Source organism: Gossypium raimondii, chromosome 1 (assembly GCF_025698545.1).
Source record: "Gossypium raimondii isolate GPD5lz chromosome 1, ASM2569854v1, whole genome shotgun sequence".
NCBI lineage: Eukaryota > Viridiplantae > Streptophyta > Magnoliopsida > Malvales > Malvaceae > Gossypium > Gossypium raimondii.
In genome coordinates this window covers 26,342,277-26,363,335 of record NC_068565.1, presented here as the reverse complement: position 1 = coordinate 26,363,335, position 21,059 = coordinate 26,342,277, and the positions used below count along the sequence as shown (strand labels likewise).

The following is a 21,059-nucleotide window of genomic DNA, read 5'->3' as shown; positions in this document are numbered from 1 at the left end:
TCAAGACCTTAAAATTAGTTTATTTTTTATTGTTTTTGGCTTATGCCAAGACTTTTTCTCTGTATGAACCCAAACTGTTAATATTTGTTGGTTCTTGAGGGGCAGTAACTCAAAAGAGAATTCAGCATTAATTAATCAATACTGTTATTGACATGCAAAAACATAATCTGCTTTCAATATAAATTTCCCTAGTTTTTGAAACTTGGCATATGAATGCATGCATCATTATTCTCTGAACTTAATAAAGGCAATTCAAAGGGAAAAAAAGGGGTTACTGATGGAGGTTCAAGTTATCTTTGCCCTTTCCCTTGCCATTTTCTTCTTCAATGGTAAATAATTTCCCCTTCTTTTTCCTTCCATACTTAAATTTTGTTTGAATTTTTCTGTTTTTAAAATTTTTAATTTTTATTGCAGAGGCTCAATCATCTACATTCACGTTTAAAAACAACTGCCCGTACACAGTGTGGCCTGGAATTCTAACAGGTGCAGGTCCTCAATTATCCTCAACCGGTTTCGAGTTAGCCACACAAGCTTCACTGAACTTAAACGTTCCACCGCCATGGTCCGGCCGTTTTTGGGGTCGAACTCATTGCGTCACTACTGACAGTAAGTTCCAATGGCCACCGCCGACTGTGGTTCTGGTCAGATTACATGCAATGGCGGTGGTGCAATCCCACCAGCATCTTTGATAGAGTTCACCTTGGCACCAAACAATGGAAAAGATTTTTATGATATTAGCCTCGTCGATGGCTTTAACTTGCCACTTTCAGTCACCCCACATGGCAGATTATTAGGTTGCAACACCACGAGTTGCGCTGCCGATGTCAACACAGTTTGTCCCTCGGAATTGCAAGTTAAGGGATTGGGAGGAGGTGTTATCGCCTGCAAGAGCGCGTGTTTAGCGTTTAAGCAGCCGCAATATTGCTGCACCGGTGCTTATAATTCCCCGGCGACGTGCCAGCCGACGAAATATTCAAAGATTTTTAAGAGTCAATGTCCTCAGGCTTATAGTTATGCTTATGATGATAAAACTAGTACGTTTACCTGCACTGGCGGAGCAAATTATCTTGTAACTTTCTGTCCTTGAGTTTTCTTTCTCCATATTAATTTCTAGTTCATCTTTGATAGATTTTTTATGAGACTGTAATTGATTGATTGATTGATTATATTGTTTTTTAAGAATGTATTATATGTTGATTATTTTTAAAAAACGTTTTCGGTGCTACATAGTTATATAGCTCACACGCAATGCTATCAGGTTTGATAATAAAAGGATGCTACTTTCTAGATTATGTAAGACGGTCAAGAGATATATTGTTTTGGTCTCCTCCACTTGGCTGCCTGAAAGTTAACGTGGATGGCAGGTTAGGGGCAAGCCGGGTGATGTTGAGTGTGGTGGCATCCATCTGAGCGATATCTTTTTTTTTCTCAGGCCTTCTAAGGTTCCCTTTAGAGTACATTCTCTTTTATTCTTTCTCATTGATACTAAAATAGCTTTTGGATGACAATGGTGAAATTACTTCACCGCATCACTGCTTTTCATTTTCACTGTAACATTGATCTTTAGTGGGTGAAAACAGCTTCCAATGGAAGGGTTTCCTTTAGGCTCGTAAAAAAAAGCCATAATTAAAAATAAAAAATTTAATTGAGCTTTTATAATAAAAAAATTATACCCAATTAAATTTTTAGTGATTAAAAGTCAATTGACCTTTTTTTGTTAAGAAACTGTCAGTTGACCAATTTGATAATTAATCTTGTCGACATAGTTGTAGAAGTAACAAAAACTGCCATATTATTAAAATTAAAAATTCAATTTTTTTTAAAAAAATCTGTGTATAGAATGAATATATAAACAATCATTTTGGATGAGTGAAAACTTAAAACATTTTAAAAATTATAAAAAATATTAAGAGCTCTAAAAGAACATATAAAAATTGAATATCAATCCAATTGCATGATTTTCTCTAGTTTGATTAAGATCGGAAACAATGATTAACTTCATAGTTAGTTTAGCTAGTAGATATATTTTCCAGCAATGATTAGGAGTGAGCAAAACTCAATTCGATTAAAAAATTTAAAAAATTTAAATTTTGAGTTAATCGAATTAAGTTATTTGATTTTTTGAGTCAACTTGAATAAGTAATTGAGTTCCAGTTGACTTGAATTTTGTAATTTGAATAACAAATTGGTGTAAATACCATTTGATCCTGTAAATTTTGAAAATGAGCAAATTGGTCTCTCTCAACAAAAATTACAAAATAATTCAAAATAATTTTAAAATTAAAATATTTATAAAAGTTCTAAAATTTATATTTTAAAAATTATAAAATTAAAAATTTTCTAAAGAATATATAAAGAAAGTTAAAATTTTAAATATTTTCTAAAATAATAATTTTGGGATGTAAATAAGTTAGTTAATGATTCAAGTTTATCAAAGTGTCCTATTTTTTTCTTATTTTGCTTAGAAAAAGTTTTAAATATACTTGGAATTAGTTATACTATAACAAGACTTTAAGTTGACATGTTTAATTTTTAATTCAATTCAAATAATTTCACGTGATTCGATTTGACTCAACTTGAATTTTCATTTCACTCAACTTGATTCGAAAAATTTTCAAATTGAGTTAGGATGATAAAATAAAACTCGTCAACTCATTTAACTCAAAATTTTTCACTCGATTTGATCGAATGCTCACTCCTACCAGTGATTCAGGGTAGATAAGAATGTGGTTTGTATCTTATCATTCAACACTTTTATGTGATCTGTCATCATCTCTGAATAATTGCAGGCAGCACAAATTATTGCATTAACATCTGATGGGTTTCGAATTCATAAAAATAATATTCTTAAACCTAAATAGTATATAAATAGCAATGTAAGAAGTAAGGTCGATCTCACAGAGACTTGGAAATCCCAAATTGCCATTCGATATAAACCAAATTGTGTGTCAGGCAACTATTGTGCCCACAACGTGTGACGATCTATGTGAAAAAAAAAGGGAATTAAGTTTGATTAAAAATAATAGAAATAATTAAAATCGAAATAGTAGTAAAATAAAAAGAAACAAAATTGATTGAATAAATCGATGTGATGATATTCTAGCTTCAGGCTCGATTTTTGCTTTGGTTTCGAATTGGTCCTTCATAATAGGTTTTTGATGGGGGTCGAAACCATCAAATATAAATTTCTATGACAAAATAATAGTAAATAGCAGTATAGAGCAGTAGGGTCGAATCCACATGGACTGGCTATCTAATTTTGCCTTTTTTCGTGACCAGAATCGCTGTCATGGTCACAGTCGTGCCCACGACTTGTGCATAGCAATGCTGAAAAAAAAGTAAAAATAGGGGGTTTAAATTGATTAAGATAATAAAATAAGGAAATATGAAGTTAATAAAATAAAACAAAAACAGGTTCGAAAACGCAAAAATAAATTTAATAAAATAAAATAACTGGATAAATAAAATATTTTTAAGCTTAGCCTTAGTCTCGATGTACTCCAATATTGAATCGGTCTTTGAAATAGATCTTCCCTTCCAAGCAATAAGCTGGTTATAGCGACCAAGGACGTCCCAACTACCAACTTTTCCTTATGTAGTCGATCTCGGTACGACCTGTAAACCGACTCTTGCCAAATTTCTAACTGCAATACATGTGTTCGCAATTTAAGATTTTGACAGCCTTGCGATCTGAAAAGCCCAACTTGAATCAATGGCTTCAATCGCGTGGGTTATTTAAATCCGATCTTTATCTCCCTTAATGGATTCCAATTGGTTTTTTCCACCTAGACATGACAATTTGTTCTCGGGATTCGAACACATCACGGCTGATTCGTCTTCCCAACTATATGCCAAATAACTCCAACCCAACGTGCACTTTTTGAATCTAAGCTGGATCAACTTTAAGGGACGAATTTGTACTATCACATATACCGAAGAGATAGAAAATACTGCGTTGAGAGGTTTTTTTAAGCGGGTTCGTATCTCACGATTGTTTTGTTGGAGTAATTTCCTAGCTAAAGCTAAAAAAATGTTTAGTTAATCATGGAGAAAATTATGCTTTGAAAATGGATTTGTAGAATTGTGGGTGATGGAAAAGGGAAGGGACTTGGAAGGTAATTAAACCAAAAAGGGTTTAAAGTAAAAAATGAAACCGAATAGATGTTTACAGAATGTAAATGGCGCAGGAAAGGGGAGAAAAAAAAGAATTTATTAAATGCCAAGGCAAAGTGTGTGTTTAATTGGCTGTAGCCATTAGATATTTACATACACTTCTAGTGCTAAAATTTAGCTAAAATTTCCCTAAATATTATCACTAAATAATTTAAAACTTAAAAATTAAATTTAAACTAAAAATTAAATTTAAACTAATTACAGAGTTGTAACAATATAAAAAACCCTTCAACCTTTATCCAGTCACTTTTTAAAAAAAGACTTCAACCCTTCAATCTTTATCCAGTCATCTTTGTATCTTCAATCTTTCAACCAAGCCCTCCTTTTTGCTTTTTGTTCCAATTTAGCCCCCTTTTTGTAAGAGTTTGAATTCAGCTCACCAACTTCATTCCTGATAAGAAAAATCCAAATTTAATACCATTTTATCCGATAATTAACCAAAAATAAATATATTAAAACTACGAATTCATCTTGCTATCAAATTCCCTCTACTTAGCCGATACTTGTCCTCAAGCATGATATCCACTAAAAATAATTCATCAATCCTTTTCAAAATCAAAACCTCCTTTCCTAGTCAAGCATACTGCAAACAATTAGGTGAATAAAAAATAAACAATTGTTAAGCTCAATCAATAAGCATTTTATAAAATCTCGAACAGTATGTCAAATTCAACTATTTCACTAAATTTAGGCTTAATCAAACATGCGACACGATCATACCCAATATATACTTTTATTTATATATTTTTTATTATTTGTATATTTTTTTAATTTTTTTTAATTTTTTCAAACATAGTCAAGTCTTTTGACGCGAAGTGAGATGACAACACAAGCACCTCAGCCTAGTTACTCAACCCAACACGTTCTCTTTATTTAATTATTTATTTTTAACGAATTCAAGACATAATCAAATCTTTTGATGCGAAACGAGATGACAACCCAAACACCTTATCCCAGTTACCCAATTCACATGTCCCTAATCGATTTATTTCCCCTTGAAATGAATTAAGAAATTATTCTTAGCAAAACACATGCAAAAAGAGAGTATGGCATGATCCCCCTACTTAGTCCACACTGCCCCCAATGTGCAAAAAGAATAATAAGAGTGGAGAAAGTGTACTCCCCATTTATATTTAATGGGCCTGAGGGCGGTGGAAGTGACCGCTTTGCAAGATGGTGAGGATGCTTGAGATGTTGGCTTCCATTATTTCTAGGCGGGCCCCAATGCGACGAAGTCGTTTATCCACAGTGGAAGGTGGTTATTCCTCTTGCTCTTTAGTAACCGGATTGTATCTTCGTCAAAAGACTTTATTGCTTCGAGTGGTTCGTGTACCTGAGGGAACAAAATAAAATGAAGTAGGGGTGCCAGCAAGCAAACCCATAGAATCTAAACAATATTCATCCAAAGGATCCATATTATAAGCATATCTTATGGTGAAAAATTAGCTCTAGATGGAAATATCTTTTTAGCTAGGTGTGTGATGTAAGGGCTGAGTATGAGAGATCAATGAGTCTGAATTACAACATGAAAATTACATGCAAACCAATATCCCAAATTGACCCTAAAACCGAAATACATGTACCATAAGAAAAATAGCTTTGTCCTAGTTAAGACAGACGTAGAATCATTACGACTTGAATAATTAAAAGCAAGAAACCTATGAATGTGCCTTAGGGTTAGTTCATGCACTGATAAAGCTTTAGAGGTCTTAAAATTGTAAGTCCGAGATACCGAGTTTGTCAAAATTGAGTAAGCGAAATTGGCATCAAAATCACTAGGTATCTCAAGAAGAGCACTATGGTATGAGTCGGATTGGACATTGTCAAGGTCAACAAAACTCATGGCTATGTTAAAATCAAAAATAGACAGAAAATGAATTACCATGCAATTTGAATTAATTACATCCGGGGTTTCAATAGTCGTAACTACAAACATATTAAAATTAAATGTCGTATAAAATTTGAACACAAGTTCATAGTAAGTAGCACAATAAATATTTGCATATGATGTCCAACCAATAGTAGCAAAATAATTAAGTACCGACTCACGCATGTTAAGTGCATTAAGAGTAAAAAGAAAGATATATTTATAGACTGGAATTGGCGGATGTTGAATTTCCTCATATCTTGTTTGGTGTTCTGATGTTGTAAAATTTAGAAATCCTCGTAGTCTTTGTTCTAGCAGCATTGTATATGTTTGGCCTCGCTGACTGCGTCTATTATTACGTGGAGGCTAGTACTCATTTTTGATTGGGCTTTGCGGTGGGCTCAATATATCAGTAGCTTCAGTACTGCTGTTTGGGGTTGATTCTGACCTTTCATTATGTCAAGCACGAGCAGTGGCCGACCTTGTTCACCGTGGACTAGGTTGTTCACTTAGTTTCGTCGTTCTAATTCTGTCTAAATAACCAGTAGGAAATGTTAATAACAGTAAATCAGTTTGTGGGTTCGAAATGTTATACCTTGTGTTGCAAGACTCGTCGGGACAAACGTGTGAACTTTTTATCTCGACCAGTGTTGGGCTTTTGTGTCGATGTTGATTCGTTCTAGCAACATGTATTGACGGTGGTGGTTCTGGAACTTCGTCGTCAAGTTTGATGATTGGTGGTGCTAAAAATCAGTTTCGACCTAGGTTTAACAAAGCCAGGACAATGTTGGTTGATTGACGTCTAGTACGGACCATGGGATTTTTTTCTGGTTGAAAAATAATTGAGGATAACTATTTAGTGGCAGCCCACGACGGAGACCAGTAGCAGACAGCTGTGGATAGTGGTGATCAGCAGCAGATGGTAGTTGAAATGTCGTTACAAATTTTTGTGCTTCTAAGGGTGGCGACTATGGGATGAAATGTGGCATTTTTGGGGTGGGTGAAGGTGGTGGTTGGTTTAGGGTAAGAAAAGGTGATGTTTTGTGGTGTTTTAAGCGAGGGGGTGTAAGTCGGTGGTGAGGCAATGGATGGCAGCGGTGACAACTTCAAATGGAGGTGTTTGACGGTGGGGAGTGTAGAGAATGATGGTGCGTTGATGGTGTGAGGTGGTGTTTGGGGTGGTGTTTTTCTCGACGAAGGTGGAGGCTAACGGCAACGGTGTTGGCGAAGAGGTCATCGGTGGTCAAGGGGTTGATGGCGGTGGCTTGAGGGAGTTAAGGTTTTGGTGAGGAAGATGAGTGAAAAAGAAAAAGAGGGAAAATAAAAAGAAAAGGTAAGGTGTGGGTTTTAAAAAAAAACTTTATTCTTCTTCTTTTTTTTTCTTTCTTTTTCTTCATTGGTCGTCTGGCCCTTCCTTTTTTTCTTTTTTTTTCCTCATTTATTTTCTTTGGTTGTTTGGCCCACCTTTCCTTCTTTTTTCTCTTTTTCAAATCCCTCTTTCTTTTTTCTTCTTTTGGGCTGGCCTGCTGTCCCTTTCTTTCCTTATTCTTTTTGTTTGGTTCTTGGTATGTTGGGCTCTTATACTTTTGGGTAAGGATACGGGTTTGTCTGTTTGAGAAAGATGAATGCATCGAACACTAATATGCCTTCGCCATAATTTAATTCCGACTTTTAACAAATGTCTGTCATCGTCCACGCTCTTGGAAAATAACACGATCGAATGGATTAAAATAGTATTTTATTTAATTTTCAAACAAAACTAGAATCCAAAATTAAATTAAATAAATAAAATAAATTACTAAATGAAAATAAATGTGGGTTGCCTCATATAAAACGCTTTTGTTTAACGTCGTTAGCTCGACAACCTGAAAAATTTAATCGTTCGGCTCCTCAAAAAGTAATTCCTCTACCACATGTACTTGAAAATTCTCGTAAAAGGGTTTTAACCTTTGACCATTGACTTTAAAAAACTTATCGAATTCCTCATTTTTAATTTCAACTGCATCATGAGGAAATATTTTAGTAATAATAAAAGGACCAAGCAACTTGGTTCGAAGCTTACCCGAAAAAATTCTCAGTGTAAGATCGTAAAGTAACATTTTCTGGTCAATTGAAAATTGTTTGCGAGATATTTTCTAGTCATGAAAAGCCTTGGTTTTGTCTTTATAAATTTGGGCATTTTCGTATGCGTCTCACCGGATCTCTTCGAGTTCTTTAATGTCCAATTTTTGATAATTACCTGCGACATCCAATTCTATGTTGCATCTTTTCACCACCCAAAATGCCTTATGTTCTAACTCTACCAGAAGGTGACACGATTTACAGGATATGAGTCGGTAATGGGTCATTCCTATGGGTCCCTTGTAAGCAGTACCATATGCCCACAATGTGTTGTTTAAACGTAAGCTCCAGTCCTTCCTATTTGGTTTCACGGTCTTTTCTAGAATCAACTTTATTTCGCGGTTTGAAACTTCCGCTAGACCATTTATTTGTGGGTGATAAGCCGTGGCCACACGTTGTGTTACCCCATACTTTTTCAGTAGAGTATCAATTACCTTGTTGCAGAAATGACTTCCTCAATTGCTAATTAGTGCTCTCGGTGTGCCAAACCTGGAAAAAATAGAGTTCGTTAGAAAATCCACTACAATTTTAGCTTTAACTTTAGCTTTAGCTTCTACCCATTTAGGTATGTAATCGACAATGAGAATAATGTAAACATTATTAAATGATGAAACAAACGGTCCCATAAAATTGATGCCCCACACATCAAAAATTTCACATACATGTATAGGTGTTAGGGGCATCTCACTCTTTCGGCTTAAATTTCCCACTTTTTGACAACTCTCGCAAGTTTTGCAAAATAAATAAGCATCACGAAATATGTGTGGCCAAAACAATCTACACTTAAGTACCTTATGTACGGTGCGTTTAGGACCGAAATGCCCTCTACAAGCATAAGAATGACAAAAAGAAAGGATAGATTGTACCTCGATTTCTACGACACATCGTCGAATTACCTTATCGGAACTGTGGTTCCATAGGTATGGATTATCCCAAATATAATATCGTGAGTCTCTTTTGAGCTTGTCCTTTTCAAAACATGATAAGTTGGAAGAAACAATACTTGTAGCAAGGTAATTTACCATATTTGCAAACTATGGGTAAACTGTTTGAGCTGACAAAAAACTTTCACATGGAAAGTCATCTTTAAGACGTGTATCGTCTTTTGAAAAGGGAAACCGACTCAAATGATCAGCTAATAAGTTCTCACTTTCTTTCTTGTCCTGAATCTCGAGATTGAATTCTTGTAAGAAAAGAATCCATCGAATCAACCTAGGTTTTGCCTCTTTTTTACCGATCAAATATTTCAACGCTGCATGGTCAGAAAAAAAAATAAATTTAGTACCTAATAAATACGATCTAAATTTTCCAAAGCAAAAACAATGGCTAATAATTCTTTTTCAGTAGTTGAGTAATTTCTCTAGGTAGCATTGCACATGAGCTCGAAAGGATAGTCCCAATTGGGTAGCTGTACTATAAGAGTTGAAGCAAACTTTTGTTTGAGAGTGTCGAACGCGTCTTTGCATGCTTTAACAAATTCAAACTCTTTATCTTTTTGGAAGTGACTGCAGAGTGGTCGCGAAATCTTAGAAAAGTCCCTAATAAAGTGCCTGTAAAAACCTGCATGACCAAGAAAAGAATGAATTTCCCTCACAATTGTGGGGTATGAAAGTGAGTTGATAACATCAGTTTTTTCCTTATCGTCCGTAATCCCTTCAACGCAAACAATATGCCCTAAAATCAATCCCTTATCTACCATAAAATGACATTATTCATAATTAAGAATTAAATTAAAGTCTAGCCATTTTTCCAAAATTTTAATGAGGTTTGACAAACATTTATTGAAAGAATTTCTATAAATTATAAAATCGTCTATAAATACCTTAATTATTTTCTCGACATAGTCAGAAAATATACTTACCATACATCTCTGAATTTTGGCTGGTGCATTGCAAAGTCCAAACGACATCTGTCTGTAGGTGAATGTGCCAAAGGGACATGTAAACGTTATTTTCTCTTGGTTCTCTGGTGCCACTGGAATTTGGAAAAAACTTAATAACCATCAAGACAACAATAGTGAGTTTTTCCTGCTAAATGTTCTAACATTTGATCAATAAAAGGAAGTGGAAAGTGGTCTTTTTGAGTTAAAGAGTTCAACTTCCTGTAATTTATATAGACTCACCACCCATTTTGGACTCGAGTGGGAACTAAATCTCTTGTTGTATTTTTTATTACAGTCGTACCAGTTGTCTTGGGTACCATATGAATTGGGCTGACCCAACTACTATTAGAAATTGGATAGATCATCTCGGCGTCCAATAGCTTTTGAATTTCCTTTTTGACAACCTCCATCAGTAGTGGATTACGATGTCTTTGAGCTTCTCTATTTGGGCTTGAGCTTTCTTCTATCTGTTTTCTATGCATACAAGTCGAGGGACTTAACCTTGTTATGTCGACAATCGTCCATCCGATAGCCCCTTTGTAGTCTCTCAAGACTCAAATTAAATTCTCCTCTTTCAATCCCGAAAGTTTACTAGAAACTATTACTGGTAAAGCGTTTCCATTACCTAGATAGGCATACTTCAAGTGTTCCGACAATGGTTTAAGCTCTATTTCTGGGGTCTGCAAAATAGAAGACAACAATTTAGTTTTAGAATGAGAAAGTTCAAAGTACTTACCTTGGCTTATAAGGAATTGATGAGTCTCTAATAGAGTAATGATTTCTCAAATCGGTTCTTTGAATGTCATTATCTCCTCCAATTTATCCATCGTATTGAGGACTAAACTTTTGGAAAGTACAGTTTGTAATCCATCCCCTTCATGATACTCAAAATGAAAATTTGTTAGTAGGTCAATTATATCAACACTAGAAATATTCGACATTGTGTTGGGTTGACCTATCGCCTCATAAACATTAAATTTTACCACCTCACTATTGAATTTCATATTGAGGGTTCCACTACAAACATCAATTTTTGGACTGCGGTACATAGAAATGGTCTCCAGAGTAGAATATTAGAAGCATTTTTTAAGTGGTCGTTTTCCATATTGATGATATAAAAGTCTGCAGGAAAAATTAGTTCATTTACCTTTACAAAGACATCTTCCAATACCCCTTCTGGATATACGCATGACCTGTCTACCAATTAAATAATCACCCCTGTTTCTTTTAAAGGACCCGTGTTTAGCAATTTAAAAATAGATAAATGCATTATATTAATAGATGTTCCTAAATCACACATGACTTTCTTTATGCCAATATTACCTATTTTGCAGGATATAAAAAACATACATTGGTCCTTACACTTAGGTGGAATTTTCCTTTGTAGCACTGAAAAAATGTTTTCCCCCACATTTACCCATCCGTTTCCTTGGAGCTTCTTTTTTTTGATGCACAGTTCTTTAAAAAATTTTGCATAGTGCATAACCTGTTTAAATGCATCAAGTAAAGGAATATTAATTTCTACCTTCTGGAATGTCTCAAGGATTTCTTTTTCCTCTCTTTCATTTTTAACTTGGGCGAACCTTCTAGGGCATGGGGGAGGTACAACAAATGGTTTATGTGGTGTTAACTCTGTGAGAGCTGTTGGTTCGACTTTTTATTCTTTCTGTTTAGCGTCGTGGTCACGACTCGTGCCAGGCACTAGTTCTGACTCTGTTCCATGCTTTATGGTCACATCACTTGCATTTTGACGTGGGTTTGGCTCAGTTTGAAACAATATTTTTCCTTGGTTCTCCAAACGACTAACCATGAGTGCTAGCTTGCTTATTTCCTAATCCATTTCTTGGAGATGCGCTTTATTCTTTTGTTGGAACTTTTCAGTGCTAATGACTAACCTCTCTATTATGGTTTCAAGAGATGACTTTGGAGGTTGATACTATTGAGACGGAGGTGGTCTTGGTTGATATGGTTGATTATATCGAGGATTTGATCCATAGTTTAGATTTGGGTGGTCCTTCCACCTTGTATTGTACGTGTTCGAGTATGGATCATAGCGCCTTTGAGGTGGCCCTGGGAAATTCCCAACGACATCTACTTGTGCAGTTGTGTCCTCTAGTAAAATCAGGCACGAGTTAGTTGGATGATCAGGCTGAGTGCAAATCCTACATAACCGAGCTGGATTCGATTTTCCTGCAAGCATACTTCTAACCACATTAGTAAGTTCATTAATCTTATTTACTATGGAAGGAGTACTTAGCTCATGAACTCTTCTCGTAAGTTTCATAAGTGGTCGATACTGTTGAGAATTTGCAGCCATAGTCAAAATTAATTCCCTAGCTCTTTGGGTAGTCATGTTTGCAAGAGCCTCTCCACTAGCGGCATCAATCATCTTCATTTCCATTGGGAGTAACCCATCGTAGAAATACTGTAAGTGTAACACCCCTTACCCGTATTCAACTCCGGAATAGGGTATGAGGCATTACTAGAACACTTACACATGTAAACATATTAAACCGAGTTACAAAATTTCATTCAAATTTAAACTCTTCAAATTTTTAACATGCTTTTATAATTCTTTACAACATATCCTCAAAATATTATATTCATAACAAATAGGGCCTACGAGACCCGATACTTACTCATGTAATTCAAAGCTCCATTTCCATTTTATTCAATTCACAATCTTTCATGAATCAATTTCTCAATCCAATATATATATGTATATTTCAATACCACACTCTCATACTATGAAACTTTATTTTCCCATATGAGCTTAAACCATGATCATCACATATCAAAGACAAATGTTTTGACATTTCCATCACATAAACAGAAATAATCAATGCAAATCAATGATATAATCATCCATATATCATTATTATCACATATATATATTTCATGACTAAATTTCTTAAACATTTGATCAATTGCTTTTCATTACATAATAGTTCCTTCAATACCAATACGTATTTACCATTCAATTTAACATTTACCGATTATAATCGGGCATATGACCATTATACACAATTATTTCATACATTTTATTGTCTTCCTCCTCCTCTCCATTCCACATCCTTTATGTATAAAACATTCTTAAATAGCATTATACATAATTTTACTATTCACTTATATTTAAATTCAAAGCTGTCTATTTGAGTCAGAGTCACTAAATCATTTTTATCCAAAGCTACAGAGCTCCAAATTAAGATCTGTTAATTTCCCTTGAAACTAAACTCACATGTATTATTACCATAAAATTTTCAGAATTTTTTACCTGGCCAATTAGTACATTTTATTCTTTAAAGTCACCCCTGTTTCACTGCTCAACATCTCTGACCACTCTTCACTAAAAATGAATTATCTCATTGTATAGAACTTGAAAGATATTTATGTTTGTTCCCTTTGAAAATAGACTCATTAAGGATTCTAATAATATAAATTACAACTCATAATCATTTTTTTTTACAATTTTTAATTATTTTCTAAAGTCAGAACAGGGGATTTCGAAATCAATCCGACCTTGCCTCACTAAAATTCAAATATCTCAAAGTGTATAACTATTTTTCTTTCTCTGTTTCTTTTATGTAAAAATAGACTCCTTAATATTTCATTTCATATCTTATTCACTCTCTAATTCAATTTTCACCATTTTTTGTGATTTTTCAAAGTCACACTATTGTTACCGTCCAAAACTGTTTTGTTGCTAATTCTACTTTTTCATAATTTCACTTTTTCACTTTTAATCACTATTCAATTCAAAATTCACTTTTCCATTTTCAAGTCAATATTCAATTCAATTCCACACATATATTCATTATTCAATTACACTTAATTGTTACATGATCTCATGTATTTTCACTTAGTCAATTTCCCGTTGAACACTCGAAATATACGCGGATACGTAGAGAATTAGCACATAAGTGCCACACTGAAATGTAGCCGAAGCTACCACTGATATATAACACTGGAAATGTCCACGGGCCTGCTCACACAAGCTGTCAAGTGTCTGTAACACATGCTAGATCACCCAGTACTCAGGACTCACTGTAACACTGATCTCTAGTGACATGTCACTTGTATCCACTTCTATTCCTAAGTTCAACTGGGAATTGACACTTAACACTTTGTTTTCAACACTTTATCACTTGAATAATTCATGAATAATTTTCCTTCCACATTGAATATTAATTCACATATCAAATATAATTCACAAGTTATAAAAATATAACTATTATTTACACGTAACTTACTTTGATGCAACAATATAAAAATTTAGCAATTTAGTCTTTAATCTCTTCTTTTCTCCGGTCAAGGTCGATTCCACTTCTTTCTTAATATATAATAACACATTTGACTTATTTAGTACTCGATTCCACTTCTTTCTTGATATATAATAACACATTTGACTTGTTTAGTACTCACATTTATCAAAACAATCATTGACTCAAACTTTGGCAAAATTATAATTTTTCCCTAAACTTTTGCATATTTACACTTTTTCCCCAAAGCTCGTAAATTAAACTTCATCCTTTATTCTTATGTATTATGAAATTCTGAACATTTTTCCCTTCTATGGCAACATCAAATTCCCACTCTAACACTTACTTATGAACATTTAGCATTTTTATCGATTATGTCGTTTTACTCGTTTTCACTCAAAATCGCTTAGCAAAAGTTGCTTAACATAATTTATAGCTTCATATTCTACCATAAAACATAAAAATAAACACATTTCACATATGGGTATTTTTCCAAATATAAACTCTAGATTAAATTATTGCTAGAATAAGTAAAATCAAGTTACTGGGACTCCAAAAAAGTAAAGAACATTAAAAACGGGGCTTAGAATCACTTACTATGGAGCTTGGAAGCTTGAAAACCCTAACAATGGCTTCCCCCCTTGCTGATTTCATCCAAATGAAGAAGATGAGCACAATTTTCCATCTTTTTCCCTTTTAATTCATTTTAATTACTAGATTACCAAATTGCCCCTAACTTAAAAATTTCCTATTTCACTTATCTCATGCCCATTTTTATCTACCAACTAAACCAATGGTCTAATTACCATATAAGGACCTCCAATTTAAAGTTTCATAACAATTGAACACCTCTAACATGTAGAACTCAACTTTTGCACTTTTTATAATTTAGTACTTTTGACTAAATTGAGTGCCCAAACGTCAAAATTTTCGAACGAAATTTTCAAAAAATCATTTCGTGAAATCGTAGACCATAAAAATATAAGAAAAATAAAGTTTTCCTTGTCGGATTTGTGGTCCCGAAACCACTGCTCTGACTGGGCCCAAAATCGGGCTGTTACAGTAAGAGCAATTGTTCAGACAGGCCATGTTGTGGGCAACTTACGCGTAACTTCTTGTATCACTCCCAATATTCATAAAGTGATTATGCTTCTTTTTTTCTATCCTGACTATACTCCTCTTTAATTCGGCTACTCGAGCGTTGGGAAAAACCTATCAAGAAACAATCGAGGCATATCAATCCAAGTATTAACAAATCCCGGAGATAAATAAAACAACCATTCTCTAGCAGAGTCAACTAATGAAAAAGGAAAAGCTCATAGTTTTATTTGATCCTCAGTTACTCCTTTCGGTTTCATACTTAGACAAACCATGTGTGGAACTCTTTCAGATAAGTATGGGGGTTCTCATTTTTCATACAGCGAAAAGTAGGCAATAAATGTATTAATCTCGACTTCAACTCGAACGATGTTTCACCCACCGGATAAGTTATGCATAGCGGTTGTTGTTCATTTGGTGTAACTAGAAGTTGGCGTATAGTTTGATCTGCCATGTCGTTTGAATCTTTGGATGAGTAAATATCTTCGGTGTAAGATCTTTCTTCAAAGTCGGGTTGTGGTTGTTTACTACGCTGAATAGCTTATCTTCGAAGTGTTTGAGCCAACTTTTCTATTTTCAGTTCAAATGTTAGAGTCCCCGATTTTGACCTGTTCATAAAGAAAAATAAACAAAAATTAGAAAATTTTACCAATCCCCGACAATGGCGCCAAAATTTGTTGGGGGTCGAAACCACCAAATATATATTCCTACGACAAAATAACAGTAAATAGAAGTATAGAGTAGTAGGGTCAAATTCATAGGGGCTGACTATTTAATTTCGCCTTGTTTCGTGACCAGAATCGCTATCGCGGTCACAATTGTGCCCATGACTTGTGCGTAGCAATATTGATAAAATTAAAAATGGCGGGTTTAAATTTATTAAGATGATAAAATAAGGAAATACGAAGTGTAATAAAATAAAATAAAAACATACACGAAAAAGCAAAAATAAATTTAAGAAAATAAAATAAGTGGATAAATAAAATATTTTTAAGCTCATCCTTAGCCTTGGTGTACCCCAATCTTGAATCGATCCTTGAAATAGATCTTCCCTTCCAAGCAATAAGTTGGTTATAGCGACCAAGAATGTCTCGACCGTCAACTTTTCCTTATGTAGTTGATCTCGGTACGACATGCGAATCGACTCTTGCCAGATTTCTAACTGTGATACACATGTTTGCAATTTAAGATTTCGATAGCCTTGGGATCTAAAAAGCCCAACTCGAATCAATGACCTCAACCGCGTGGGTCATTTAAATCTGATCTCTATCTCTCTTAACGGAATTCAACTGGCTTTTTCCATCTAGACATGCCAATTTGTTCGCGGGAATTCAAACACAGCACGACTGATTCGTTTTCCCAACTGTACGCCAAACAACTCCAACCTAACAAACACTTTTGAATCCAAGCTGAATCAACTTTAAGGGACGAATTTGTACTATCTAAAATACCGAAGAGATAGAAAATACTACGTTGAGAGGTTTTTTGAGCGGGTTCGTATCTCATGATTGTTTTGTTGGAGTAATTTCCGGGATAAAGCTAAAAAATGTTTAGTTAATCATGAAAAAAAATCATGCTTTGAAAATAGAATTGTGGAATTATAGGTGATGGAAAGGGGAAGGGCCTTGGAAAGTAATTAAACCAAAAAGGGTTGAAAGAAAAAATGAAACAGAATAGAAGTTTGCAGAATGTAAATGGCATAGGAAATGTGAGAAAAAGAAAGGAATTTATTAAATGCCAAGGCAAAGTGTGTGCTTAATTGGCTGTAACCACTAGGTATTTATACACACTTCTAGGGCTAAAATTTAGCTAGATTTTCCCTAAATTTTATCACTAAACAATTTAAAATTTAAAAATCAAATTTAAACTAGAGATTAAATTTAAACTAATTATGGAGTTGTAACAATATAAAAAATCCTTCAATCTTTATCCCGCCACTTTTAAAAAACCTTCAACCCTTCAATCTTTATCCAGTCATCTTTGTATCTTCAACTTTCAATCAAACCCTCATTTTTGCTTTTTGTTCCAATTTAGCCCCTTTTTGTAAGAGTTTGAATTCAGGACACCAACTTCATTTCTGATAAGAAAAATCTAAATTGAATAACATTTTATCCGATAATTAGCCAAAAATAAATATTTAAAAAATACTAATTTATCTTGCTATCAAATTTCCCCTACTTAACAGATTATTGTCCTCAAGCATGATGTCCACTAAAAGTAATTCGTCAATCCTTTTCAAAATCAAAACTAGATGGATAATTTAGTTACTTACGAAAATAAGAAAATTCAAATGAGGGTTTTAAAAAATTAATTGAAAATAAAAAGATATAAGAAAGAAAATTAAAAGGCAAAGGTGCAATATTGAGCTAAAAATAAAAAAAAATAAAAAAATTATCCTAATGAAAAATTAAAAGTATTATTTTTACAAAAAAAAATTCTAAAATAAAATTTTCAAAAATAGATCATTGTCCATCAACTTGTTCTCTGGCCTAAAGATTTTAGGATGTGAATTTGTTCTTTGAGATGGACTCCGTAGAGATAAGGTTACCAATTTCGAATTGTATTCATAAACTTGGTGTTTTGTTTTGAATTACAATAACAAGGCAAAGCTTGAACAACGAATGCAACTAGCGCGACTTGAACCCAAATCATACTTGAGACGATGAACACCCTTAACCATCATTCCATCACATGGGGTTGAATAAACTTGGTGTTTTGTTTTCTTTCCTTGTTTATTTCTTATTATTGCCTTGTTCTTTCTTTTGTTCTAAAACAAACGCAATAACAAAATGTAGCAAAAGCAAACCAAATCCTTTTTGGTGGCAAAATATCTAACCATCAACGGTAAAAAGAGACACTTCTTAAATTATATAACTAAGTATTATATCTCTATAAATATAAATATATATTGACTTTCAATTAAAACACAACTCACTTTGTAGCTTCAAAGTTAAACTGAGTTGCTTATCTTTTGACTAAAAACCGAGTTTTTTTATATAATAATATAAAAATAATAAAAAATTTTAAAAATAACATGAGTTACAAATTAATCACCATAGTGATATATTTTCTACAAAAATTGTAGTGTCCCACATGAAATGTGCCAAACCAATTAAAATACCCCAATCATTATATAATTATTAAAATTTTAAAAATATTTTATACAAAAGGAGTGTCGCATACCACCCAAGTGACACCCTCTCACAAGTGAAAATTAATAATAGTAAAAATCAATAATAAATTAAGATTTTTATTTCAAAATTTCACAATAATAAATTTAATATAAAATAAACATTATTAATAATTAGATTTGAATTTTAAAAGTTTAAAATTAAAAAATTTAAACTTTTAAAATAAAAATATAAAAATTAAAATTAAAATTTTCAAAATATACAAACATATATTTTAACCTAAAATTTATATATAAAAAACTTTATTTTTAACTTTTGAGAGAGGTGTCGCTTGAGTGGTTTGCACTTTGCAACATTCCTTTTGTATAAAATATTACTTTTACAGATTTTATTGAAAATTTTAATATTTATATGATGATTGGGGTAGTTTTTGTGCCATACGCTCCTCCATATGCGACACTACAATTTACTAAAAAAGTCATTGTGATAATTAACTTATACTTCATGTTATTTTCATTTTTTATTATTGTATTATATAAAAACCAAAAAAGAAGCCTTGTTTTCAATTTATTTAAAAAATTCATCATGAAACCCTCATCTTATATTTTAATTTTCGCACTTAAAAAACCTCAAAGTTTAAATTTTCCCAATTAACATTTTATTGTGATTTCAATTTTAAATAGGTTAGTAACCAATATTTTTCTTTAATCCACTTTTATTTTTTATTTGTTGTGAGCTTGGTAATTGCTCCAACAAAACTTGGATGATCTATTTATTTACAAGTACATGATTTAATTTAATTTTTATATATAAATTTAAAAATTATTGAAACATTTCATGTAATTTCATTTTTAGATGAATTTCGCGTTAAATTTTAATAGATCAAATACATGGGTATAGTACAGAAAATGCTCATTTCTTAAATTATTTACGGAAATGGACCGCTCCGAAAAATATTTACTGGAATGGACCGAAAACACTAAAATGCGCTGATTTTGACGCGTTTTCAGGAGAAAACGCAGAAAAGTGCACTAACAGGGACGCGCTTTTTCCCGTGTCAGCAAAAGCATGCTGACGTAGATGCGCTTTAGTAAAAAGCACTGATAGGAATGCACTTTTTCCCATGTTTGATTAGGGATTTTGGGTTATTTATAAATTAGGGCTTAAGTTTAGGGTTAGGGTTTGTTTAGGGTTTAGGAAAAAAATTAAGGTTTAAGGTTTGTTTAAGGTTTAAGAAAAAATAAATTAAGGTTTAAGGTTTGTTTAAGGTATAAGAAAAAATAAATTAAGGTTTAGGGTTTAATTTTTTTAATTGCTAAGTATTGTTCTGGAAGAAATAAATTTGACAAGATGGGATATGAAAAAAATAAATTTAAAGTGATGTGTTCTGAAAAAAATTATTTTGACGAGATGGATTTTGTTTTTTTTTGTATAGCCAGTAATAGTACAGAAAAAGCTTTCAGCTGGACACTTTTTTTGTACTGTTGATTTTGAAAAATTAACTTTTAGAAGATGATTCTGAAAAAATATCCCAGGATTCACGGGAAATCTGATAGTTGGGGTTGAAAAACGCTTCAAGCAGGATGTTCAACCCCTTTAAGCAGGATGCACTGTCAACAAAAGTACTGAAAAAGCTCCCAGCTGAACCCTTTTTTCAGTAGTGTTGGTGACAGTGCATCCCACTATCCCTGAGGCTATAAATGACCCAAATTTCACTCTCTTGTTGCATAATTTACAGCCAGAGAAATTGAAGAAGTTCAGAAGAATAGAAATTGAAGAAGTTGAGAAGGTATAAGTTGATTTATCATATTAATATTTATACGAATCATTATATTTTTTCATAATGTTTTTTGTTTTGAATTTCTTTCGACAGATAATTTGGTTGAAAATGAGTAGACGTATTAGTGCTGTTATTTACTACGACGGTGAGGTCTGTGACACCGAGAACGATGTTTTTTATCGAAAAACATAACGTGACTTGTTTTTAACTAGAACATAGAATAGAAGAGAAATTTGTAAAAGAATTAGGTGCAAACGACGCCAAGGAGAGTTTCATCTATTAAGTATCGATTTTGTGTTTCAGCTAATCCCATGACAAATGACTCATTTGATATCAAAGGTGCTCGTGGCTTGGAGGCGATGGTGCAGGCGCACCTCGCTAGTAGATCACCCTATCTTAAGTTATATGTGGAATTTTTAACGCCAAATAAAAGCACTTGTAACTTTAACATCTACTATTGTTTGAGAGGAATACACAACCCCTGCTCAATACTCTGTTAGAGGGAGGCAGAACATGGAACTGTCTGTTTTTGGTGGTAGGACGGAATACATGACCCCTGCACGACACTATTTGTGGATGGGACATTCACCTTGGTGGGTCGATGTTTAATGTTAGAAATACTTATTGGGGAATGACATCAACTTCTAGTGGTTGGCAATCCACATGTAATTGGGGATGTTATGAAATGTACATTAGAAGGGATGATGTACTTCCTACGACGTTCACCAGCGAGGGGACCTCCTACATT

General features: G+C 33.4%; 1 pseudogene; it reads left to right on the top strand.

Annotated features, from left to right (window-relative positions):
* The first annotated feature begins 277 nt into the window (after positions 1-277).
* LOC105785491 (thaumatin-like protein 1) lies at positions 278-1,087 on the top strand (annotated as a pseudogene).
* The last annotated feature ends 19,972 nt before the right edge of the window (positions 1,088-21,059 follow it).